Source organism: Macrobrachium rosenbergii, chromosome 30, assembly GCF_040412425.1.
Source record: "Macrobrachium rosenbergii isolate ZJJX-2024 chromosome 30, ASM4041242v1, whole genome shotgun sequence".
In the NCBI taxonomy this organism is placed as follows: domain Eukaryota; kingdom Metazoa; phylum Arthropoda; class Malacostraca; order Decapoda; family Palaemonidae; genus Macrobrachium; species Macrobrachium rosenbergii.
In genome coordinates, this window is record NC_089770.1 from 3,751,001 (window position 1) to 3,777,636 (window position 26,636).

Consider the following 26,636-nt stretch of genomic DNA (forward strand, 5'->3'; position numbering starts at 1 on the left):
TAATAATAATAATAATAATACTAATAATTCATATTTTATGTGACTGCATCATGGACTGCCCTTCTATTGATTAAATTCTGCAGTCACTAAAGAATTTGCTTGTTGTCACAGTTAAAACCCCCTTTTCCAACAGCTTTTGGTATTTCCAAGTACATCGAGAGTTACGACATTCGCCTGAAGAAATAGCCTTCACCAGGCACCAGAGAGAGAGAGAGAGAGAGAGAGAGAGAGAGAGAGAAAAAAGCTACCACGTAGAACTTTGAACATCAGGTGTCAATCTTATATGAATCTCAAAACCTGAGCCTCACTCCAGCTTTGAAATTCCTTCTCATGCCGTACACCGTACACGGAACACCCGTGAGCAACCCTTTCATTAAGGATTCCGAGCATTGCAGCCTCGCTAGGTCTGGCGTGCATATATATATATATACAGTATATACAAAATGCGGCGTCCCGTTTCTTAACGCCAAGCATGTACATTGACTCTAGACAAAGGCATTAGAATATTGGGTCGACACACGCCATGCAGTAGACGTGGATCTAGTAGCTATTGATTGACTGGTCGATTTACATCAAACTGGCGTTGAAAATAAAGTTCAGCTTTTGTCTTTGGTTGAGACAAAGACCTTTGGAAAATTCTGAGGTCTTGCTACTGTAAGTGAGCGAGAATTAGCCCGGTTATAGAAAGAGTTAGGTCAGTATTATAGTATAATACCCGGAACTTCTAATTATAATCGAAAATTTGTTATATTGATATTATCGTCACTTTTCCATGGTTCTTCCTAATGCCAAATATGTGCCTCGCTGTCCAACTTCTCCAAAGTTCCAGAGGTCCTTTATTCCCCACACCGCTGGGCTGTGGAACAGTCTCCCCACTGAGTATATGTGCAGTTTGAACTTTGAAAGTTCAAGCGAAGATGCAACGCATGACTACCCTAATACAATTCTCCTTGCATTTTAATAATTAATTTACTTACATTTTTGTCTGTTCATTTAGTAATTTGTTAATTTATTTTTCTTTTCTTATTACTGATCTCTTCTTTTTATATTTCCTATAACTTTCTGTCACTTCTTTCAAATGAACACCATAATATTCTTTGGAAGCTTCTTGAATTTCAGGTCAGTGGCCCCTGTGGTGGGCTTGTTCCTCATGAATAGGGTTCATCTTTTGAATAATAATAATAATAATAGGGTTCATCTTATAAATAATAATAATAATGATTATAATAGAGTTCATCTCAGTACAAATAATAATAATAATAATAATAATAATAATAATAATATTTATGAATATCTTCAGCAAAAACGCGTTCCAAATACCAGGAGCAGTAGACCAATTATTTTAATTCCGCGCGCCACACACAATCCTCGCGTCATTGCGCAGGCATTTAATTTACTCCTTCGAAGATTATGAAAAGGACCAAGCCCCCCTCGTTTGTGCAGGTGTGCTTGCTTGCTTGCTTGCCTGAGAGGTCTTTTCGTGCTTGACTATGCAAGCACGGGAGCTCCACGTCTGCTTTTAGGGTGGCAGATGTAGTAAGGTCTAGGGCTGAGAGGGTGAATGGTCTACAGTAGTTATTATTATTATTATTATTATTATTATTATTGGTGAATAGTCCTGATATTATTATTATTATTATTAATATTATTATTATTATTATTATTATTATTATTATTATTCAGAAGATGAACCCAATTCACATGGAACCACCCCACCAACAGGGGCCATTGACTTGAAGAAATTTTCAAGCTTCCAAAGAATATTAGTTGTCATTTGTAAGAAGCAACAGAAGGATGACAGGAAACACAGAAAGAGGAGACGAATTATTAAAATAATGGAAACAGAAATTAAGATATAAAAGGGTCGTTAAGAAAAGAAATAGATAAATTAAAAGGCACTGAATAATTCAACAAAACGGGAGATAGCAGAGATATGACCTCTTGACGTCACCCAGCTTCTTCCCTTTATCACCCCCTCCCCCCTTCCCCCTTTGATTATTCCCCCTTCTCCCCCTACCATCTCCAACAGCCGCCCCTCCCCTCTAGACTACCAGAGTCTCCCTCTAGACTACCAGAGCCTCCCTCTGTAGCCTACCAGAATGGCCTCCTGAATAATAATCAAATGATGCTATGAGATGAAGGTTGTTAGCTTAAAACATTCTCCAGGTGTGTCTCTTATACCTGCCTTTTGCCTGTCTTCATTTCTTCCTTTTTTTCCTTTCTTTCTTCTTTTCTTTTCTTCCTTTCTTTTCTTTCTTTCTTCCTTATTTATTTCTTTCTCCCTTTCTTTCTTTCTTCCTCTCTTCCTTTCTCTCTTCCTTTCTTCCTTCCTTCCTTTCTTCCTTTCTTTCTTTCTTCCTTTCTTCCTTTCTTTCTCCTTTTCTTCTTTTCTTTCTTTCTGCCTTCCTTCCTTCCTTCCTGCAGCGTCCTTCATTAGTTGTTTCTAGATGTTCTCTTCGATCATTTGCCTATTATTATTATTATTATTATTATTATTATTATTATTATTATTATTATTATTATTATTATTATTATTATTATTATTATTTTTATTAGGTCACGTTTACTGTGCTTCTATGTGCACACTTTCGTTTGTATCAATTCATTATTATTATTATTATTATTATTATTATTATTATTATTATTATTATTATTATTATTATTATTATTAACAACTATCACAATTATTTCTATGCTTCATGTGCAAACTTTCGTTTAAAACAACTCTGTTATTATTATTATTATTATTATTATTATTATTATTATTATTATTGTTTATGGCATTTGTACATATTCGCTTGGAACAACCCCTTTTATTGCGTTTATTATTCATCACATGTACACGCCTTCATTTTCAAGCAATACCTCATTTGCGCATTTGCGAAACAAACTTGTATAATTAGGCCCTAGCCGAATTTTTTCCCCTGGTAAATACGGTTTTAAATTTATCTCTCTGTCAGAACACGGCAATTAATTGGGACGAGGGCTTTGTATAGTGCAGTCGTTGTGTTTTTTTTTTTTTTTTTTTGCAGCAAATTGTGATATTTGCAAATCACGGGATAAATCCGCCGTGGAAACAATTCAACTGCCTCCCCCCCTCTCTGTGCATCGTCTGTCGAGGTTCAAATTAATGATTCTCATTATTTTTCGAGCTGGTTGCAGTAATTGTTATATATGTGTGTTTATGCATATATAGTTACATACATGCTTCCATATACCATATCGCAAGTATTTTATATATATATATATATATATATATATATATATATATATATATATATATATATATATATATATGGGTATTTATTTGATAATGTGGACTGTTTGTCCAAGAAAGCTTGTAACTTTTGAATAAAAACCTAATAGATACCATCCAGTTTGAATGAGGTCCTTTTAGTAATTCTACTAATGCACAGAACAATTGTGTATGTGATAAAGTTAATTATATATATATATATATATATATATATATATATATATATATATATATATATATACATATATATTACACACAGTATATATATAAATATATAAATAAGAAAAAATTAGAAAATGCCTAGAGTTGCAAAAAAATTTATATATATATATATATGCATATATATAAATATTTATTTATATAAACTATGTATATATATACTGTATTTATATATATTAAATATATTTATACTAATGACCTCCAGTTTTCCTGGACACCATTACCCATTCTAAAAAAAAAACATTGACTGAATTAGTTTGCATAATATCTGATGTAACTCCCACAGCTTCCATAAGGTTATATCACTTATCGTCTCATTTTCACACACACACACACACACACACACACAAACACACTATGGACGAGAAAAGGCGTTACACAACACATGACCCCTTGGAAGGGAATCTTCCGAATAATCCTCTTGTGTCGAGTGTTTGCTGGGAAGATATGTACACTTAATCATCCCCCCGCGGATTGTGACAGACACATAGACATAGAGGAACTCTGTGGCCGCCGTCTCGGTAGTGTTATTTGAAATGTGGAATGAGGGAAGTGACGAAGAATGGGAGATAAGTGACAACCGCTTGATAGTCGTCAAGTCTGTACTCATGTGTAAAGGATTTTTAGTGCAGTTATGTAAATAATACACACACACACAATAATAATAATAATAATAATAATAATAATAATATTAATGGTGAAGAAATTCAAAGTGAGATAACAACATATATTTGAATGATTGTATATAGAGATATATATATATATATATATATATATATATATATATATATATTTATATATATATATATATATATATATATATATATATATATATATATATATATATATATATATATATATATATATATATATATTTAATATATATTTACATTAACACCTCTGTGGATTTCTTCACCATTGTAGTGACTTGCTATTATGAGGTTTTATGAATAATAAATAATAATAATAATAATAATAATAATAATAATAATAATAATAATAATAATAATAATAATAATGTCCTGTAGAACATTATGACAAGTGAAGATATATTTAAAAGCACATGGAGACGATACGTTGCTCTCTCTCTCTCTCTCTCTCTCTCTCTCTCTCTCTCTCTCTCTCTCTCTCTCTCTCTCTCTCTCTGAAGAATTCCCCAGTGGGTTTATTGAGAGCCACCTTCTTCCGCCTATGCGTTTTGTCGTGACAGGGCAATTTGTTGTACCAAACGAGTCACCTATGGCTACCAATACTTTTTTTTTCTTCGTGTTCTCTGTTTCTCTCATGGTAATTGTGGCTTTGGTAACCTTAGTGGCTCGTTTTACGAGAGATGGTAGGCGGTAGGCTTATTCTCTCTCTCTCTCCTCTCTCTCTCTCTCTCTCTCTCTCTCTCTCTCTCTCTCTCTCTCTCTCTCCACTTACTGTCAATTTCCCTTTCAGCGCTGAAATGACCTTCGGCCAAATTTTCATATTCCATTCCATTCCAACTTAGGAAATGGCACCCCTCTTGAGGACCGAAAATGTGAAGAGACCGCAGAGACGAAATAAAAAAATATATATATGTCAAGAGTTGAAAAATAATAAATAAAAAAAATAAAAATTTGAAATATGCCAAGAGTTGAAAAAAATGAAAAATTAAAAAAAAATTGGAACATGCCAAGAGTTGCCAAAAAATTTTTTTTTTTTTTTTTTTTTTTTTTTTTTTTTTTTTTTTTTTGAAACTTGAAGCTAGGAGAGCAACTTAGGCAAACTTCGTACCCACAACCTTGGGAAAATCATCTTGAGGAAGTTTTTTTAACTTCAGGATACCGCAGAAGATGGAAGACGCGAACAGGGATATCCTAAATGAAATTGGCCAGTGTTAATTTCATCGTCAGTGGTATATTTTTAGCATTGGTGGTAGTAATGGTGTCTCCTAGTATGTGTGTGTGTAGGTTTCTCTCTCTCTCTCTCTCTCTCTCTCTCTCTCTCTCTCTCTCTCTCTACGCACACATACATATGTGTACAGTATATATACTCGTATATAAATATATATAAATTATATGTGTATATATTTTATATTATAATTCTTTATACACAATTTATATATATGAGTACATATACACATGTATGCGTGTGCAGAGAGAGAGAGAGAGAGAGAGAGAGGGAAACTTACACACACACATGCTTGGAAACACCAAGGATGTATATATATATATATATATACATATACATATAAAATATTTATATATATATATATATATATATAGAGAGAGAGAGAGAGAGAGAGAGAGAGAGTCAAAAGCGAATGTTTTAACACGCAGTCTTGCCGCGGCCAAAAACCAATTAGCATAGAGGAAATAAAAGACAAAACTGCTGGACGGTGTTGCTTCAAGCCGAGCATGAACACGGAATCCATTACGCTAAAAGGAAAAAGAGAAACACGTGAACTCCGGAGAAATATTAATTATTAACTATTTCGGAACTCGAGAATTTTTACGCGTTTTAATGCCGTGTTAAATGGCAAAGCAATGTAATGCTTTGTCGAAAGTAAATACGAGGTTTTAGACAAGGTTTTAGCTCGTATTGTTGCGGGAATATTTTTGATACTTTGTCTAAAATAAACACGATGTTTTAGACTTATTAGGTAACTCGTATTATGGCCGGTATATTTTTAATACTTTGTCTGAAGTAAGTACGATATTTTAGACTTATGATTTTAACTCGTATTATGGCGGGAATATTTTTAATACTTTGTCAAAAATAAATACGATATTTTAGACTTAATGATGATTTATCAGAATAGCTTCATCATTTCTACTGTTGTTAACGTCATCGTATTTTTATCACGCTGGTATCTGAGGTCATTGTTACTCTTCTTATGTTTACGGATTATTTCTTAATTATTGCGATTATTCCTTTTGACAGAATTATTATGGAATTCCTATTCTCATGATTTTTACAGCTTATATGTATATTATCTTCGAATTATCGTAAGAATTATAATGAGAATTATCATCGAATTATAGTCAGAATTATCATGGAATTACAGTGAGAGTTATCGAATTATAATGAGAATTATCGAATTTTAATGAGAATTATCATCGAATTATGATGAGAATTATCACTTAATTATAATGAGAATTATCACCAAATTTTAATGAGAATTATCACCTAATTATAATGAGAATCATCACCGAATAATAATGAGAATCATCACCGAATTATAATGATAATTACCGAATCATAATGAGAATTATCATTTTGACAGTCACATTCTTATGATTTTTGCAGCTTACTCCTTAATGATCCCAATTAATACTCTCGGCAAGAATTACCATCATTCCAGATTCCAGGTACAGTCCTAGCAATCATTCCTTGATGAAGCGTGCCCAGGCAGGAACTTGGGGCACTCCCCAGCGACGGAGGAGGCAGAATTTGGAGAATCCAAGTTATTTTGGCGGAAGTTTCGTAAATGCACCGGGCTACAGCATGCGTGGAATTTTAACCACACCAAAATCCTTATCTTGGACGTATGTTTCGGGGAATTACATTACCTTAGGCGATGGGGTGTATACACGTACGTATACGTATGTGTGTATACACTATGTATATGTATATATTATAATGTATGTATATATTTAGATTTATTTTATTTTACATTTATCGATATTATTCCAATTTCACTTCAATTTTATTTTTTCATTTGAATTGAGTTCCGTGAGAAGTATGTGTGAATAATAATAATAAATAATAATAATAATAATTAAGAACGAACAAAATATCAAAATACATTGCTGCGATGATTGAGAGCCAGGTAAATTCTCTCTCTCTCTCTCTCTATCTCTCTCTCTCTCTCTCTCTCTCTCTCTCTCTCTCTCATTGATATACGGCCTCAATCTACATACTGCGAATGTAGAAAGCTATTTCATTACTTTGGAAATTGGTCGTGATAAAGCCATCATACGTTTGATGGAAATTTTATTTTATAAAATTATTTTGCTATTGACTATATCCGGTTCTCGGAAGCTATTTTGGGATGATTTTGCAACCTCATACCCCTTTCTCTCTTGGCTGCGACCCACAACAATCGACTAACCACTAGGTCTCAAATGTAACCGTTTAGTTAACGGGGAAACGATGGATTTTTCGGGAAAGCTTTCAGTATTTTTTCTTTCGTAGGATCGTTTTCGTGTCTCAAAAGTGGTCCATATACGAGGTAGTTAAACTGTGGACAAAAGGGTATTATTATTATTATTATTATTATTATTATTATTATTATTATTATTATTATTATTATTATTATTATTATTTATACCCCTTCATTCTGTAACTGACTTTAAAACTAGGGCAAGGCGTTCAAAATATATGAGGTTTATCTTAGTCTCCCTTCAAAAGGCTTTTTTCCGTTTTCTTCCATTACCTGATTACTGTATTTGGGATTCTTCGTTTTTTGTGGATATATGACAAGAGCCATGTGAAAACTCTCTCTCTCTCTCTCTCTCTCTCTCTCTCTCTCTCTCTCTCTCTCTCTCTCTCTCTCTCTCTCAAACATACATGTCTTACTGAGAAGTCATCTCATGACCCTACGGTTAGCGCTGCCTATTTTTTTCCACGTCTACGTAAAAAAAACAAAGGTAACCATAATCATTTTATGGTTGGCGTTCTTCACCAGTACAGTCCTCATTACAATTTTATAGCCATCATTATAGTGACGCTTCGGAATCCTTTAATTACAGTTCGTCACTTGCGTAAATAGGTGGAAATAAGTTGGGGCGGCCTTGAAATTGGCCTAGGTCGTTGGCTATCATGACAAGTGTTGACTTAAGCGATGAATTAATATCGGGTTTGTAATATACCGATTGATTGATTGAATTGTTTCTGTTAAACCTGGCTTGACAACATGTTGGTTGTTGGAGCCCGTATATGTGAATCTCAAGCCATTATGACAGTGCTCGGCTAAAGCGGAGAATTAATATCTGGTTCGTAATAGACCGATATGAGTCTCAACTGGTTTGAGAGAGAGAGTTTGGAGAGAGAGAGAGAGAGAGAGAGAGAGAGAGAGAGAGAATTAAGTCGTCGACCAAAATGTCAAAATGTATAGGCCTACCATCATTTCACAACGAAGACACTATGGTAAAATAATTCATTAGATAGTCCTAATGAATTTTCATAAATAACGAAACTAGATTTGAAGATGTACGAGAGATAAAGTAAAGATTCGCAGTTTTATCAAAGTTCAGCCTTGGTGATAACATTAAAATTGCCGTAACATAAACATTTGATTAGTATCTCGTCAATGAAGGACAGATGGATAACTTGAATAAAATCTCTCGGTATTCCCCTTTTTAGGGCTTGAATTAAAGGCCGTCCATTTCAGAGAAAATCTCGTGTAAAGGTTAACCTTTTCTCTCCCTTTTTTTGTAAGTTATTACGTCAGACCGTGCTCTCGTGTGTGAATATGAGAGCTCTGGAACTCTTCCCTGTGTTCTCAGGATCTTAAGTTTGGATTTTTTTTTTATCTGGTCTTTATCTCCGTTCGCTGAAGATGTTTGTGCCAGTGTGATATACATAGCTTTTATGCTTAGGCCTAGTCATACTTTTATCTTGGAATATTCGTAGCGTTATCTAAAATTACACTCTCTCTCTCTCTCTCTCTCTCTCTCTCTCTCTCTCTCTCTCTCTCTCTCTCTCTCTCTCTCTCTCACGAAAATGGAAGAAAGAAATCGAATGAAAACGAGCAATCTAGATCAAGGAAAGTCAGTCGTTCTCATGCGGACAGGAACTCTGGCACCCTCGACCTTCATTTGTCTCGCTACTCATAGACCACTTCCTTACTAGGTGAGGCCGTCAAGTGTTGTTTTGATGCGGGCAAATAGTGACCGATAAGTGAGAGAGAGAGAGAGAGAGAGAGAGAGAGAGAGAGGTGCCTCTTTGACTGACGGTCTGTAAGTGGTTAGAAGTTCTTATCGGGTGCAATGTTTACGAGGTATTATGAAGGTACGTTCCCTCTCTCTCTCTCTCTCTCTCTCTCTCTCTCTCTCTCTCTCTCGTCAGACATCCTGGAGAGTAAAGATATTTAAATTTGTTCCATTTCTTAATGATTCTTTTATTATTGGTTTATAAATTATATATATCTAGGTTATATATTATAAAAAGAAATGGCTACGCTGTATACTACAAAGCTTTGGATTTTTATTCCTGCCTCTGTTTTCTTAGGACTTATAACTTTCCTGTTATGTAGGTTAAATCTCCCCACACTTCCTTCCTTTGTTTTGTTTTTTCAGGCTTGGGCTAGAAAAAGGTATCAGGTTGCTAGACCTATAGGTCTTTGCTGGGCAGATTTGTCGCGAATTCTCCTTCTGACCTGACGAATGGTTATAATTCTTTATTTATTTATCTATTTATTTGTTTATTTATTCATTTATCTAATGAAAAAGGACATTTAACACCTGTCCAACACACCATAAGCCTAATTGAGTCCACTAGCGAATAAGTTCTTCCGTGAATCTGACCTCGTTGCCGGTATGCCTGTGACCTGACTCTCTCTCTGTAAGATAAAGGAACACCACAGGAATGTTTGACCAAGGGAAACGAAGGTCACAGAGTGATAAAGGAACACGGAAGAAGAAGAAGCAAAATCAAGCGACCTTTTTCGGACAAGATCTTAGTACACGTTAGAAAGTGGTCAGCCCTGTTTGTGAGTGGATGCAAACAAAGTCACTCTCTCTCTCTCTCTCTCTCTCTCTCTCTCTCTCTCTCTCTCGTCAGGATGGGGACGAAGCTGCTATATGCATATGATTGCAACTTTCCTTATAAGGGTTAAAAAGACGCTGATTTGTTGATTTCATATTTTGGAGGCTGTGTCTTCAGAGCAGTCATGTAAAAGTACACCTTGCTCCCACTGGGAAGAAGGTCGTTTGAAAGCTGTTTTCTTTTTGTGTATGTGAATTGTTTATATTAAAGAGTATTTCCATCTGACTTATAAGATATTTATAATGTTATGTTGCAGAAGATTGATAATTGATAGTATTTAATGAATAAATATAACCGTTGTGTGTAGAAAAACATACTAAGTTTTATTCAAGCATAGAGGTTAGACTATAGGACCAGATGGTGCCATACCAAAGTTTATTTGTTGTTCCTTTTTTTTTTTTGTAGAAGACCAATACGAAGTTTAGTTAAATAATAAAACAAATTGTTCATTTAAAGGATATTGTAAAATTGTTTAGCCTATACAACAGATTAACAGGAAGGCAAACGCGTTAGTGTCAAATAGTTTTTTTTTTTTTTCCTTGTATAATTTTCACCTTTTGTATCTCTGTAACACCTTTTGTAGCCTTCTTATGAACTTACGTACCTTTGTAACGCCACTGTAGCATTGTTTCGCATCTCTATAGCGTGTAAAATTGCCCTAAATATCCTTGTAATACCTCGTACTTAGCGTCTTCTCTGTAGGTCGACAGACTCTTACTGCAACTAGAAATCGAACCCTTATCATCCTGCTGGTCCTTAGGCCATATACAATGTGTGTGTGTGTGTGTGTGTGTGTGTGTTTGTTTGCTACCAGGGACCAAATCCAATCTCGTATCGAAACCGAATGCAACAAGACACGTATTATCATCTGGGCAGCGCCAAAGGAGATTCTCATTTTATTTGCATAATGCAATATTGGTACAATCCGCACGCACTGCTCTCTCTCTCTCTCTCTCTCTCTCTCTCTCTCTCTCTCTCTCTCTCTCTCCTAGCTATTTTTAGCGCTTCTTTGCTTACCTCACCTCCGTGACACCGCTTTCACATACTCTTTGACCTGAGTGACCTCGGTCTGTGTCACCCTGCGCTGGAAAGAGAGAAAGAAGAAAAGAATTGGCAGTTATAATCGTCGTCATTGTCTCTTCTCTTTCTGCTGCTGCTAGTGACGTCATCGTCGGTGTCACTATTGTCACTATAGTTCTTATTTTTTCATCACCTTTACCGAAATTGCTTTTTTTCAGTTCCTGTGTGTGTGTTTGTGTGTATGTGTTTTTCATGTTTGTGTGTTTGAGTGTGTATGTGTGTACCCAAATGGTGATGGAATCATGTAGCCTATCCTGTTTATAGTGCAGTATGTGTGCAGGTGATGGTGATAGAGTGTGTGTGTGTGTGTGTGTGTGTATGTTTGTGTGTATGTGTCTGCTTGCATGTGTGTTTGTGTCTGTATGCGTGTACCCAAATGCTGATGGAATCATGTATCCCTTTTACAGTGCAGTATGTATGCAGATGATGGTGATACTCGTGTATCCTGGTAGTATTGGCACTCTTGAACAATCCTGATGTTGGCACCTACTGTATGTATATGCATGATTAAGATACATCCATCCAGTCGATTACCCCTTATGTATTCAGGCGAAAGCGGCACGTGTATCCAGATGGTTTTGGCAGTTGGTATTTTGTTGGTGATTCAGCACATGTAGATGTATATGCATGATTAAGATACATCCATCCAGTCGATTATGGTTTGATAATCAGGCGAAAGCGGCACGTGTATCCAGATGGTTTTGGCAGATGGTATTTTTTGATAATGTATCCAGGTGATAATGACTTAAACGTATCCAGATGGTTTGATAATGACGCATATGTATCCAGATGGTCTGATAATGACGCATATGTATCCAGATAGTTTTGATGATGACACATATGTATCCGGATGGTTTGGTTATGATGCATATGCATCCAGACGGTTTGATATTGACGAATATGTATCCAGATGGTTTGATAACGACGCATATGTATCCAGATGGTTTGGTAATGACGCATATGTATCCAGATGGTTTGATAATGACGGATATGTATCCGGATGGTTTGATAATGATGCATATGTATCCAGATGGTTTGATAATGACGCATAAGTATCCGGATGGTTTGATAATGACGCATATATATCCGGATGGTTTGATAATGACGCATATGTATCCGGATTTTTTTATAATGACGAATATGTATCCGGATGGTTTGATAATGATGCATATGTATCCGGATTTTTTTTATAACGACGAATATGTATCCGGATGGTTTGATAATGGCATAGCCTATGTATCCGGATGTTTGATAGTGACGAATATGTATCCTGATGTTTGATAATGATGCATATGTATCCGGATGTTTGATAGTGACGAATATGTATCTGGCTGTTTGATAATGACGCATATGTATCCGGATATTTGATAGTGACGAATATGTATCCGGATGTTTGATAATGACGCATATGTATCCAGATGGCTTGATGCATTATTATTATTATTATTATTATTATTATTATTATTATTATTTTGCCTATGTATCCAGATGGCGTTGGCAGTTGGGTATCATGTTGGTGATTCAACACACGTATCCAGGTAGAGATTTTGGGTAATCGTCCACATGGTAATGGCATACTGTTTCCGTCCCCGATGGGCATATGCCCAGATGGTTATCCGGCTCATCATGGATGCAGATGGTGCGAAGATACATTTAATTACAGATGGTATCTTAATATTCCGTTATTTTCTGCAGATGGTAGATGGTCATTTCATCTGGCTGTGCAGGTGGCACTTTTAGAATCAGCTACAGATGGCACGTTGATCCATCTGCAAATGGCTCTCTCTCTCTCTCTCTCTCTCTCTCTCTCTCTCTCTCTCTCTCTCTCTCTCTCTCTCTCAGTAAATAAATAAATACATGAATATAATAGTGGTAGAAGTATTTCACTATTGAACAGAACGAAAACTTCTCTCTCTCTCTCTCTCTCTCTCTCTCTCTCTCTCTCTCTCTCTCTCTCTCTCTCTCTCTCTCTCTCTCTCAGCACTCCAGTTGTGCACATTGAACTCTAAAACGATAACTTTTGGCTCGTGTAAGACAAGTCATGCGTCGTGTACGACACGAAGCAGCGTCGTGTCATCTGTTGCACTGATCCGTGCGTCTTGCATTACTAGTTAGTTACACGTCTTGCTGGCCAGGTGGTAAACAGGAGGCAGCTGGTGCAAGCTACAAGCTGCTGTCAGTTCGCAGTTTGCAGTGACCTTGGGAGATTGGATTTCGTCGTCGGAGTTTCAAGGTCAAGTTTGTTGTCCCAAACAGATAAATTTGTTTTTAAAAGAAATTGTTTATTGATGTCAAAACTAATGGGTATTTTGGACAGGTATATTAAGAAATTAATTTATTGTAGTGTAAAGTTTCAAGACCAAGTTTGTTGTCACAAACATACAAAAATTTTTTTAAGTAATTGTGTATTTATGTCAGAACTAAGGGGTATTTAGGACAGGTAGTTTATATTAAGAAAGTAATTTATTGTAGTGTAGAGTTTCAAGGTCAAGTTTGTTTTCACTAAAATGTAGTTGCTGATTGGGAAAATTAAAATCATTTTTTCTTAAGCTATCATAATTTTTTTATATATATAAAATAGTGATGTGTAAAGAAATTATTTTTTTGTGAAAACTTAAAAAAGAATATTGGGGCATTAACGGGTTAACGTCAAAACTAAGAGGTATTTTGGACGATTATATTAAGAACCTATTTTTTTTGTTGTTCAACTAAGAGCAGTTTGGTTAAATACATTTAAATAGAATTTTCTTAAGTTAATAGTCTATATGAAATCAGTGACAATTGTAGCTCAGTATTCATTGTTCTCTCTTCTCTCTCTCTCTCTCTCTCTCTCTCTCTCTCTCTCTCTCTCTCTCTCTCTCTCTCTCTGGTATTCCACCACTTTTCCATAGGACAGACAGAAATCATTGATAATCGATGAAATAATTGAAATCTCTTGATATTCCACCAGAGCTTCATAGTACTAACACATGAAGTAACTGAAATAGATGGTGAGGGAGCGGTGGTTTTTATCCTCTCTCTCTCTCTCTCTCTCTCTCTCTCTCTCTCTCTCTCTCTCTCTCTCTCTCTCTCTCTCTAGCCCAGCAACAAAATGACTGTCAGGCTTCGAGCCTAAATTTGGTGTGGCAGATAAATGGTCAACCACTTTTACCTGAACGCCCACTGGAGAAGCTCACCATAGGAGGAATAAGCGAGAGAGAGAGAGAGAGAGAGAGAGAGAGAGAGAGAGAGAGAGAGAGAGAGAGAAATAAAAACCACAGTCTCGTTTACCATTTATTTCAATTATTTCATGCATCAGTCCTGCGGAAATGTGGTGGAATATCTGTGAGAGAGAGAGAGAGAGAGAGAGAGATTATGATAATGAGTCGGGCTGTTAGATCTCTTCTGAAATGTCCTGAGCCACCTGTTTATGAAGCCAACGCCCGAGTTTTTTTTTTTCTAAGTGTTTTGATTTTCATGTGGTACCCTTAAGTTTATTTGTGTGAAACATCGTGGGTGTTTTGTTTTTATTTTTTTCTCTTTTGGCCCAGGTGGGTGACCTTGGTATGTGGTGTTTTGCCCCCATATGTAAGCTGGTTTGTGCGTGTGTTTTGTTTTTAGTTTTCATACGTGTATCGGTATAGGAGTGTATGTATATATATATATATATATATATATATATATATATATATATATATATTCACACTGACACTTTATTTTTGTCACTCTACCACAGAAAAAAAACACTGGATATATCCCAGACTTCTAAGAAATAGCATCCACGATCAGACACTAATCACACAGCATCCACACACACACACACACACACACACACACACACACACACACACACACACTCTGCTCCTGTAGAGTAAATGGTGGGATAGAATAGACCCAGTCCACGTTTTATGAAGATGAAACTACAGTATATGTAAGAAGGGGTGAATTACTTTACTTTTGGTAATCTCTCTCTCTCTCTCTCTCTCTCTCTCTCTCTCTCTCTCTCTCTCTCTCTCTCTCTCTCTCTCTCATTATTTGCGCATGCTGATTGTGTTATTGTTAGATGGTTTATTGCCTGATTTTATCATTTTCTTGGAATTTAAAATATTTGTGTTGCCGATGGGAAAAAATTCCGTTTTTTTTTTCAGATGTGACATATTCATCTTGGTTCATATTCATGAGACTTGGGATCACTATGTAAAGTTCAATAGGCCTATCTCATTCACTTATGTTCACTATGTAAGGTTCGAAAGACCTTTCACATTCACATGGGTTCACTGGTTCTTTACCAAGTTTTACTACTATTACTACGAATGTGTATTTGCGTAAGAGAGAGAGAGAGAGAGAGAGAGAGAGAGAGAGAGAGAGAGAGATTCAGATTACACTGAAACGAATTTCTTTAATGGTTAGTCTACTTTAAGTCCAACTTATTCTTTATTTCCCAAATATTGCAGTACCATTCTTTGCTACAGCTGCAACATTTGATCCAAAAGAATGTCAGTTATTAATAATAATGAATAATGATCGAAAAAAGGTAATATAGTATTTTATTGTATTTTGAGCCCATTACAGACGAGTAAAGAATGAATGAATGATGCGTGTTTAGGGAGAAAGTTGAGGCCTCTGGCATCTTGACTTATATTGCCTTTGTTTTAAATCGACAACACAGTACGTAGTCGTCGAAGAACACTGTGTCTCGGCGTCTGGAAGATTGTGTTTCACTCTGACCTTAAAGGATGTTTGTGGCGTGGCACTTTCATCGTGCCAACTCCTAATATGTATTGTTGAGAGAAGGCCTGTATGAGAATGGTTACACAGCTGCTACCAGCTCCTCCTCCCATGACGTAGTGAAGGCATCTTGCGTCTGGCAGCGCTGTGGCGGCGCGAGCTATTGCTTCATGCCCGGGAACGTAAATTGTCGTGCCGTCGGGAAATGATTGAAAATCCATGATGTTTTACGAACCTTTCTTTCCAGAATTGATATCCTTTTCACTCAAAATAGACTTGCGATTACGACGACGATTGCAGGAAGTGAAAACGCCCAATTTCTTTGCTTTCAAGCTTTCACACAATGAAAAAGCATGAAAAGAATCCGATTTCCTGTGGAACTTCTGATAGCAGAACTTTCACTCACCGGAAATTGTGGGTGGGTTGAAAATATCACAAGTGGGAATTTCGGTCTTTCAGAAAGAAATCAGCTGTAGGCAACTACAAGGCTACGTCATCGGTGTCCTATGGAGGTGTGTCTCCTATTATACGGAGGGCGGCTAGTCTTGTCACTGTACCAGTAGGATTACCCTGGAGAGGTCGTCGTGTAGATGTGGCCCCCGCTGATAGACTTAAGCGCGTAGGAGAGAGGACGTCTCTCTGCCGAAGTTAATAAGCATCTGTTAGTAAGGAACGCATTTGTCTCCCCTTTTTTAAGTAAACATGTCGTTTATTCTTTATTCCAGCGTCAGGTGTTTCAAGGTTTGAAAGGTGATTCGAGTTTCTCCTTACCCTGCCTTTTGGAAACGAGTGAAAACGGGTTCATCATTGCAAAGTGTGCATTTGGCCTTTGTTCCGTTACTTCCTCGCCACGGCCTTTGACACCGGGGAGACCTGAATGAATCAAGAGAGAGAGAGAGAGAGAGAGAGAGAGAGAACAATAATGTGGGTGATAGTGGGTGTGGGAGTCGAAGGAGACTGAAAGGGGGATGGGGGTGGAATGAGAGAGAGAGAGAGAGAGTGACTTCATCACGAGTCACTCACTCAGTCTAAAGCTGCAGCCTTGCCGAACGCCCGACCGTCTGTCGTCGCCGTTCTACCCCCGGAGGATTTATCGCGATGGTGATATTTTTCCCCTGGATTTCCTGACGTCCGTGAGAACAGTGAAGTGAAGTGAAAGCGTTCGGTAACAAGAAATAAGCTCGAGTTGTTGTCTCCTTATCCGTACAAGTAATACCTCGTAAATGCCCCGCCAGTCCATGAGATAGTTGTCTGTGTTTTTTGGTAAGGTAAGTTGTCTGTGTAAATTATTGTAAGCTCTTTTTACTTTCTTGTTTTGGCGTTATTTCTTCGCCCACTGTGCATTCTTTGCTACACCGATTGATTACTGCAGTAACCCAGTTCCTTGGTTCTTGCCCTGAACTTGAGACTTATTGACTCGGCAAACAATTGTTGTCGGTACTGATTTGTTGCAGACTTTGTATCTTGAAATGTTGCAGATTTTTGTATCTTGAAATGTTGCATGGAAAGCCCCCAGTGTTGCGTCTAAATGTTCTTGTTTAAACTTAAACATTTTATTTCCGAAAGGTTTTTGTTTTATTATATGTTTAGTAGCAACTGCCCATTTTTCTTGATGCTGTTTATGAACTGGTTCTAGCGGTAATTGGCTGGCATTCTTGAAGCTTAAGATAATAAAAAAAAATCAGGCACGCTTATCACGACATTCCTTTGTCAACATTGATATGAAGAATGAACGTGTAACCATTCCATAGCATTGCATGCACGACACGAAAAGGTTGGCGTATGGCAGTCATGTCGCAATCATCGCCACATGTGAGTCACACTTAAAGAAGAGCACCACCGTGTCCCCTCTTCTTCTTCTTCTTCTTCGTCACCAACATCATCATCATCATCATCCACATCATCTTCAACATCATGGCTTAGGAATGCGAGTCGGGAGCCCGGGGAAAGGAAAGCACAGTCACGGCACTGTGGTAACAGAGCGGAACTTTTTGAATACGCGCTAGTCACAAACCTTCCTCCCCCTCCCCGACCCTTCCCTCGTGACGTCACGCTCTATAAGGTGGTGATGTTTGTGATGTTGTGACACCTGCCATTCCCATCAGCGCTGATGGTGGTGCTCTTTGAACCCCGTTGGCGTTTAATTGATGGGCGTTCTCGGGGAGGATGCCGTGACACTCTGGTACTTAAAGCAATGGCTTGGGGAATTGGGCTGTTATAGACCTTCACGTGGGCTACTGTGACGTCAGCAAGCCTTGGAGGGGTGGGGGATCTGTATGATTGTAGATATAAAATCGGAGTCACGCGGGCTCGCGTCTTTCTTTGGGAATTTGTTTTGAAATTTTCCACCAGTTAGCCAGCGTTTCTTCAGAATTAAAGCGAAATTAAATCACGTGCGTTTAAATAAAGTTTACGTCAGATAAGCACGGCTTTATTGATATAATTTGTTCCTCATACAATGGTTGCCTGGTAGATTTTACTGCAGTGGTTACGAGATAGAAAGATTAGCGCAGAATGCCATCAAATGTGAGACACACTTGTGAAAAGAATAAAAGCATTTTGAGTGATAAAGCGAAACAAGAATAAATTATTTAAACACCCAATTGTCCTGTCATGGCGCAATAGGTCGTTTATCCATATTTAGACTAACATTTAAATCCAGATGAGCATCCATCAGCCTAGGCCCATGTACCACCCACCGGCTTTTGATGAACATCCATTAGCATAGGTCTATCTGCCCACCGGCTTTGTTTATGTTGCGTATAGCATATTTACCTATTTTAATAAAAACATGGAGTATTTTTAAATGGTTTGATAAATCAACGTCTTAGAAACCAGCCGTTTTTTTTTATTTTTAGTTCAAGCTAGCCGTGTGCGTGCACGGGCTCTTGTTCATAGAGCCGTGTAGTGCAGCCTATCTTACTGTCCCTCCGGAGGTCTGAAACACGCCAAAGAAAAGAACGCATTGTTTTTAGATTTTATGTAAACGACTGTACATAACTTGATGCGGTATTATTATTATTAATATTATTATTATTATTATTATTATTATTATTATTATTATTCTCTGTCGTGTGGAGCAAGCCCAGAGACCATGAACTTGCCTAGCAAGCTCCCAGACAAGAAAGCGAGCCCACCGGCGAGAACGGGAAAGACCAGAACAAAGAAGAGAAAGAAAAACAAGATCAGATTGTTCTCGCGTCCCCATTGTTATAAACCCAGCGTGGGGGAAACGATTTGGGCCATATCTAGGGGGGAGGGGAATATGTACTTTTATGTTTTAGTATAGTTGTAGAAAAAATGAAATGTATCTTAGTTAAGGAGGGTGCTTTCGAGTGCACCGTCAAGCCTGGATTATTAGTGACCAAATTTACCTTGCAAGAACTAGGTTGTTCTCCGCTCAGTATTGTATTTTGTTTTGCATTGCCCAAGAGTCGATGATGCGTTGCTCTTTTGTCGTCAAATGCAGCAATTGCAGATCCTCTGCCACTTTTTTCTTTACGGCCATCTCCTGCGTTGTTATTTATTCACTCATTTATTTTTGTATTTTGACGTTCTCCACTGCGAGGTTTCCCGTTTCCGGTTTAACTAGACTAAACCGCTTGTCGCGTCGTGCCATGTTTCATTCTGTGCGTTATTATTTGGGTCTAGATGCTGGTTTGTCTGTATAGCTCCTCACATTGACTTGGGCATTTGTGCCAGAACTGTTTTGAACGTTTCACGTTACCGGTAGGAAAACAGGTTTTGACTTTGCAAGTTGTGTTGTTTGTGCTGCTTCGGTTGGTTGGTGAGTCAAGGGGTCGCTCCGGTCTCATTCCCTGTGTAACACACGGTACCGAATCCCAATTTTTATCAAGTCATCTGTGAAAAAATGGTTTAGTAATCAAGTTGTCCAGAAGAATTTTCATTTACCCACAGGGTCATAATTTTTTGTTTATGACAAAGGTCTTATACATATATGTCTAATAATAGCCTTAAAAGTACTGTCAGTGTCTATATTTTTGGATACTCGTTAATCTTTTTATGCTTTCATCCAGGAAATCGTGGAAAACGACTTTTTATGTTTTAAATGTCCGTCCAGAAGTGTTTAGTGATTTTAATGTCGCTGTAAACAAACTTGATATTTTCGATCTATATCCAGAAATTCTCTGTAAAATACTTTAAATGTTGGTCATGCCGTTACCCTTAACATTTAATGATGTTCCCAGTATTTTGAAAATTAGACCAAAGTAACACATGACGCTATTGTTATAGCAGAGAGACAATAACACATGACGTTAAAGTTATAGCTGAGAGAAAATAACACATGACGTTATACTTAATGCAGAGAGAAACTAACACATGACGCTGTAGTCATAGCAGAGAGAAAATAACATGACACTGCAGTTATAGCAATGAGAAAATAACATGGTTATAGTTATAGAAGATAGAAACTCGACGTCATAGTTATAGCAGAGAGAAAATAACACATGACGCTGTAGTCATAGCAGGGAGAAAAAGAGAAAACGTGAAAGCGCGAGTGAGGATGCTACGACGCTAATGGAACAATGCTTTCCATACCATTAGGTCTAGTTGTCGCCCAGGTTTTCATAGCGGTTGCGTGGGTTGGGGGATAATTCAGTTGCGGTGAGCATTTTACTTCTTTTAGCTTTCATCTTCTGGGCGAAGTATTTGAAAAGGGTTGGAATATTCCCTTCGCACCATTTTTTGGTTAGCTGTAAAGGGTTGATTGTTGTCGAGCAGTTTTGTCAAGAATCCCTAGGCCTACCGTGTGTTTCCTTATGTAAAAATGCATAGAGGCTCTACGGAAAAGTCATGATTTAGACCCAGTGCGAAAGATGAAAGTCCGTTATTGTGGAAAAGGACGTTATACCGAAAAATAAAACTCTTTAAATAGAGAAGGAGACTATTTTGTTCCCGGATAAGGCCAAGAGCCCTTCATCAGCAAAAGCAGCTTCAAGCATGGATGCCTTAAAAGGCAGGAGATACTTTGCATTTAGTGTTTGTTCATTGGAAGGATATTTTCGTGGTGTTTCTCGTTCATTTCTTAGAAGAGGACAGAAATGAGACGTAAAAATATTATTTCTCAATTTTATTTCTCAATTTTATTTCTCAATTCTAGGTCATATCCGTAATTGACAGCGGTGCACTGCAGTCATTACTTAAGGTTCTTTGCAGCGGCCTTCCTTAGGCCCCTAGCTGCAACCCCTTTCATTCCTTTTACTGTACCTCCGTCCATATCCTCTTTCTTCCATCATACCTCCCAATTGTTGCATAGTGCAACTGCTTTCAAACCTTTTTACCCTCAGTTTCCTTAAAGCGCTGAATGACCCCGTAGGTCCCAGCCCATTCCATTCCATACCAGGAATTGAAGATATTAATTATTTATTGCTCTCCCTATCTCAAATTGGAACTTAGTTCTTGGACAAAATCCCCACCCAGTGACAGAGTTTGTTTTTAGGCCTATGTGTATCTCTAAACTGACGTGTCCCGAAATTGTTGCAGTGTATTTCCTCCATCGCTCATGCAAGTTTATTCAAGCATAGTGCTTGCTACCTCGCATCCTAGTCAGCTCGCAGACGATGATTGACAAGCAGGCCAAAAAAAAAAAAAAAAAAAAAAAAAGCAAGGTGGTTTGTCTTGTAATATTAACTGTTTGGCTTTTGGATGGAAGGCGGTTGTAACAATAACTTAAATGCCACGTACATAAGCGCACACACATACACAAATGTGTATATACATACATACATACATACACAAATGTTTATATACTTAAATACATACATATAGACTTAGAATTAATCAACGTACAATCACGTGCGGAACACGAATAAATTTCTGACTCGCATCAGGGCCGAACCCGGGCCTTTCAATTGAAAGACCTGGGTTCGATCCCGGTGTGAGTCAGAAATTTAATGTATACATACATACGTATGTGTGTATGTGTGTGTTTGTGACCTCTTCCATTTCTCCTTTCCGGCTTTCCCCTCTCTTTAAAGTTGTGGTTTCTCGAGGTTTGGGTAAAGGAGCAGGCAGGCCTGTGTATTTTTTGAAGATTACGTTTGTGAAAGTCTTTCACGTTGATGCAATGGCTTTCATTGACTTTCACAGTCATTGCTGCTGCTGCTGCTGCTGTTGTTGCTGCTGCAATCTCAGGTCCCTGCCAAGACCTCGATTTACGTGGAGGAAGCCTCCTGTTTTGACGAGCCGACATTGCAAGAAGGTCAAATGAGGGAAGACTGTGTCTCTGAAAGACGATTTTGTAGGTGCGCGGAGTACATAGGCGTGCGTGGCTATGAAGGTGACGAATGTCGGCCGAGATTTTAGATATTCAGGTGCCGAAATGTGGCATCTGGACATACCAGGACGGACAACTCACTGTAGCTGGCACCAAACCGTTCAAGGGTGCCAGCCAAGAGGGGCTCTCTCACATACACAGTGTGGCGCCGGGATTCGATGGTGTTGGTGGCTCGCTCGTAGACCGAGGTTCTCTCTCTCTCTCTCTCTCTCTCTCTCTCTCTCTCTCTCTCTCTCTCTCTCTCTCTCTCTTACCTTTCGAGGGCCAACCTGCGCCCCCTCGCACATAGATCCGCGAAGTACCCCTTTAAAAAAGGGTGCTTCCTATAGGGGGGTTCGAATACGACCTTCCTGAAGGAATATTGATAGTGACAATTCTCGCATATAAGATATTCTAGTTGTTTGTGTTTAGAAGAAAAGTCTGTGTAATGTGTAGATTTACACATTTTTATGTATAGGCTAAAGATTGCTTTAAAGTGCTTGGAAAATATGTTAGTTGTGCCTTTGAAAGCAGTTAAATATGATATGACTATATGTAAACATTATGACGTCACGTTGGGAATGAAGATTCGTGGAACATGTATATATATATGCGCATGTATACGTGCGTATCATGTGTATACGCTGCTTCATAGGCCTATACATCCACAGTCACGAGTGTCATATTTTCATCAAATTTCTTAACTGATCTCACAATCTTACCCGCCTTAGGTGGAATCTCTTATTATTTATGTAAAACTTCATTGACTTTTATTGAATGTCTTATCCACTATGTTGTCTATTTATTAATTTATTCATTGTTTCTTTTTTATTAAGTGATAGCTCTTCTTTCTATATTTCCTCTTACCTCCTGTTACTAAATGAACACCTTAACATTCTCTGGAAGCTTGAATTTTAAGTCTATGGCCCCTGTGGTGGGCTTTGTTCCATATGAATAGGGTTCGTCTTGATAATAATAATAATAATAATAATAATAATAATAATAATTATTATTATTATTATTATTATTATTATTATTATTATTATTATTATTGTCGCTCGGAAACAGTCTCTAAGAACGAACGCCGGCGCCTGAAAAAAAACAGATGCCAGCTCTCTTCTAGCACACATTCATTAATTAATCTGATTACCCACAGTCGCACACGGTATACAGCGTGCTGTGTCGAAAGCTACGCTGCGGGTACATTCTGCGCAATTGATTTGCACGGCTCCAGAACTATGCAAACTTCGTCGTCATGGGTACCTTTGGAGGCGTGACCTTCACTTCTGTTCAAACGTCTTGATCTAGTCTTTGTGTATTTTTGTGTTGTTTGAGTATTTTCATAAACATTCGTCTCCTTAAACCGATTACGTCATGTTCGTTCGTTCGTATGATACGTGTTCCTTGATACTGTTTCGTTGTTATTTTTTATTTTTCTGTGTCTCATATACGCAGCCATCTTTGAATGTATACGCAATCTACATCCGTTCGTATTTTCTCGTTATAGAAAGAAATACGCATCTGAAATACATTCAGCGAGTTCAGTCCCTTATGTAGGGCATGAACGCCAGATGATTCAGGCATCCACACGGTACCAGATGTCCCCTATTAGAGGCACCTAACGTAAGCGCGTACGAGGGTCTTTTATCAAGCGCGCCCGAGCGCCTGCAAGAGAGAAGGGCTCTGTTTAGTAAAGGCATGCCCTCGAGAAATATTTATGAGAGAGGTTCCTTTCTGTGAGGTTCAATTTACCCCGGAAGAATCGCCTTTTCGTTGTGGAGTGAGGAGGGGAATTAGACCCGAGTGGAATAGGCTGGTTCTTAAGCCGTGCGAACGTAGAAGGTAATTATTTACCCTTAGCAGCTGGTTCCCAGCTAACCTATGCTGCGATGGAAATTCACCTGGGCTATATTTAACGCGGGCGCCAGACTTTGCTTGCGACTTCCGTTTGGTCTAAGGAAAAAATGGATAACCGTTCATGTTGTGCAGATGAACCTTTCTCTAGATAAGATATTTCGTGTTGCTTCTTTCCTTATTCGTTTTCTAGAAACTATGAGCGATGATTTCTGTCATGGTATTCAGATGCACTCAAATGGAAACTAGAGACTGAGAAGTAATTACCGTCACCGAAGGCCAAGAACTGGGAGCTATGCGGTCATTCAGCTGTGAAACGGAAATTGACAGTAAGAAGGTTTGGGAGGTGTAACAGGAGGAAAACCTCAAAGCAGTTGCAATATGAATCAGTTGTGAGGAGAGGGTGGGAAGGAAGAGGGAAGAAAGAATATGAAAGGAGGTACAGTAAAAGGGATGAAAGGGGTTGCAGCTAGGGGCCGAAGGGACGCTGCAAAGAACCTTAGGTAATGCCTACAGTACACCACATGAGGTGCGCTGACGGCACTAACCCCGCGCCCCAGAGTAATTAATTTCTTTCCCTACCCTCAAATGAAAAGTAAAGAGTTTATCTAGGCACAGTAGTGTCTAGTGGGGAGATTGGTCTAGGGTCAATGTATGATAATTGTTTATTTATTAAGTCTTTTTTTCATCCATAAGCTGAGGGGTCGGTTGCCTGGATTCGTCTTCTGCAACTACTTTGTTTGAAACATCTTCCTTTGCTAAACCTTCTTCCTCAGATTTTCACTCACTGTATCACGCTATCTAATCTCTGTCTCCCCCTCGACTTATTACCCCAGAACGGTTCCATCCAAGCCCTGGTTGCTCCTTCCTCCTCTTTCATTCTCACCACATGATCAAACCATTTCAGCCTACTCAATCATTCTCACTAGATGTCCAAACCATTTCAGCCTCGACTCTTATCACATCAGTAGTCTTGAACATTCCTGCACTTCTGATAATCTTCATTTTCTAGCCTCTCACGCATCTAAGGGTCTTGACTGATCAAGGCTCGAGGAATATTAGTTGAACAGGGTAGACGAATTTAGGCATTGCTCCCCAAGATGTGCCTGCAATATTTCCTTTGCCATTCGACTGCCAAAGTATCCCAAGGATGTTTCTCAGGCAACGGCAAATTGAAAGTTAGAAAAGGCTTGAAAATTTAATTGAGAATCGATTCAAACATTGTGTGTCGAGAAGTATCGGCCTCAGTGACCCTGGTAGTTGTCACGCCAGGTAACTTTCCATTGATCGATAGACGGTCGAGAAATATAACTGAATCTTACAGATTGAAGGTGGATTGTCTTCCATTGTAAAGGAATAGTTTACTATTACATGAAGTATGTCGTCGAAAAAGAAAAATAGGTACTCTAGACCATACAACGGCTCCTTGCAGTCTACGTCTCTGACCATGTCTGGTGTGGCGGAACAAGAAGAAGAATAAGAGGAAGAAAGAGTCGTATAAACCAGTTTCCATGTTGTGGTCACTTAAGGAGGTTCGACTTCCTCCTGCAACCCCCACCCCCTTCCCTATTCCCTCCCCTTCCTAGCTCTCCTCAGAGCTCTTGTCTTTTAAAGGACCTTTACGACCTACGCAAATGCTTAGTTAGACGAGACTCTGCTTAGAGACTCTCGCTCTCAGCTAACTTCGTTTGGTCAAGCGATTGTTCAGTGTAGGCTCGGGTGACAGGTTTTTGTGTTCCTACTTCCTTGTAGATCCAACCTACGTTCTCTCTCTCTCTCTCTCTCTCTCTCTCTCTCTCTCTCTCTCTGCACTAGTACTTCGTTAGGTTTATGCTAATCTTTTTTTTTTTATCTTTTAAAGTACCAAAATGAAGCACTTTAAAAGCAGAAATAGAATCGTTCTTTTCTTTCGTGTTCATCTGTCAATTTTGCATCGTTTTTAAATGTATTTCTTGCTTTAAACCCTGATATATTATTTATAAAATTTAAAGAGGTATTATACAACGAACCATTTTTTGGGCAAGTTCAGTTTTGCATGGCTTGAGTAACCAAATTTTGTTGTGATTATTCCCGAATGCATATGTGCTAAATTCCTCTTCATTGTCTCTGCGTGTTCACAGTTAGGGTGCATTGTGCTGTAAAGTCTGTTCTCAGTACCTCAGTTGCTGCTTGTTACACACAAAATTAACTAACAAGACGTCATTGTTTTAAATGGGCCTGATCGCTAACGACGAAACAGAAAGCACACTGAAAGCATTACCTAGCTCTACGTAGCATAATAGACCGATGCTTGCTTCTGTCTGTGTTAGGCCTAGTTAGATTATTCTTTTAGTTTGCTTTCTGTCTCGTCATTAGCGAGCAGACTATTTTAAAACAATGTTTTAATGTTAGTTAATGTGTGGATTAAATCAAGATAGTGACATAAACAGAATAAGGACATTTTCCCACTTAAAAATCAGAGCCAGTGATCTGGTGGCAGTGACGAAACAAAGCAACTAGGTTACTAGA

General features: G+C 38.1%; 1 protein-coding gene across 47 annotated transcripts in view; it reads left to right on the forward strand.

The window, feature by feature from the left end:
- The window catches only part of LOC136854940 (transforming acidic coiled-coil-containing protein 3-like), a 245,539-nt gene that overhangs the window by 129,950 nt on the left and 88,953 nt on the right, over positions 1-26,636 (forward strand). For 11 of the 47 annotated variants that reach the window (XM_067131501.1, XM_067131519.1, XM_067131510.1 and 8 more), the window contains exon 1: positions 22,435-22,483. The exons of 28 other annotated variants lie outside the window; for them this stretch is intronic. The gene's annotated coding sequence lies outside the window, so the exon portion shown is untranslated. Of the gene's footprint in view, positions 1-22,428; positions 22,484-26,636 lie in introns of those variants that run through there. 8 more of the 47 variants (XM_067131493.1, XM_067131508.1, XM_067131515.1 and 5 more) reach the window with 4 other exon arrangements.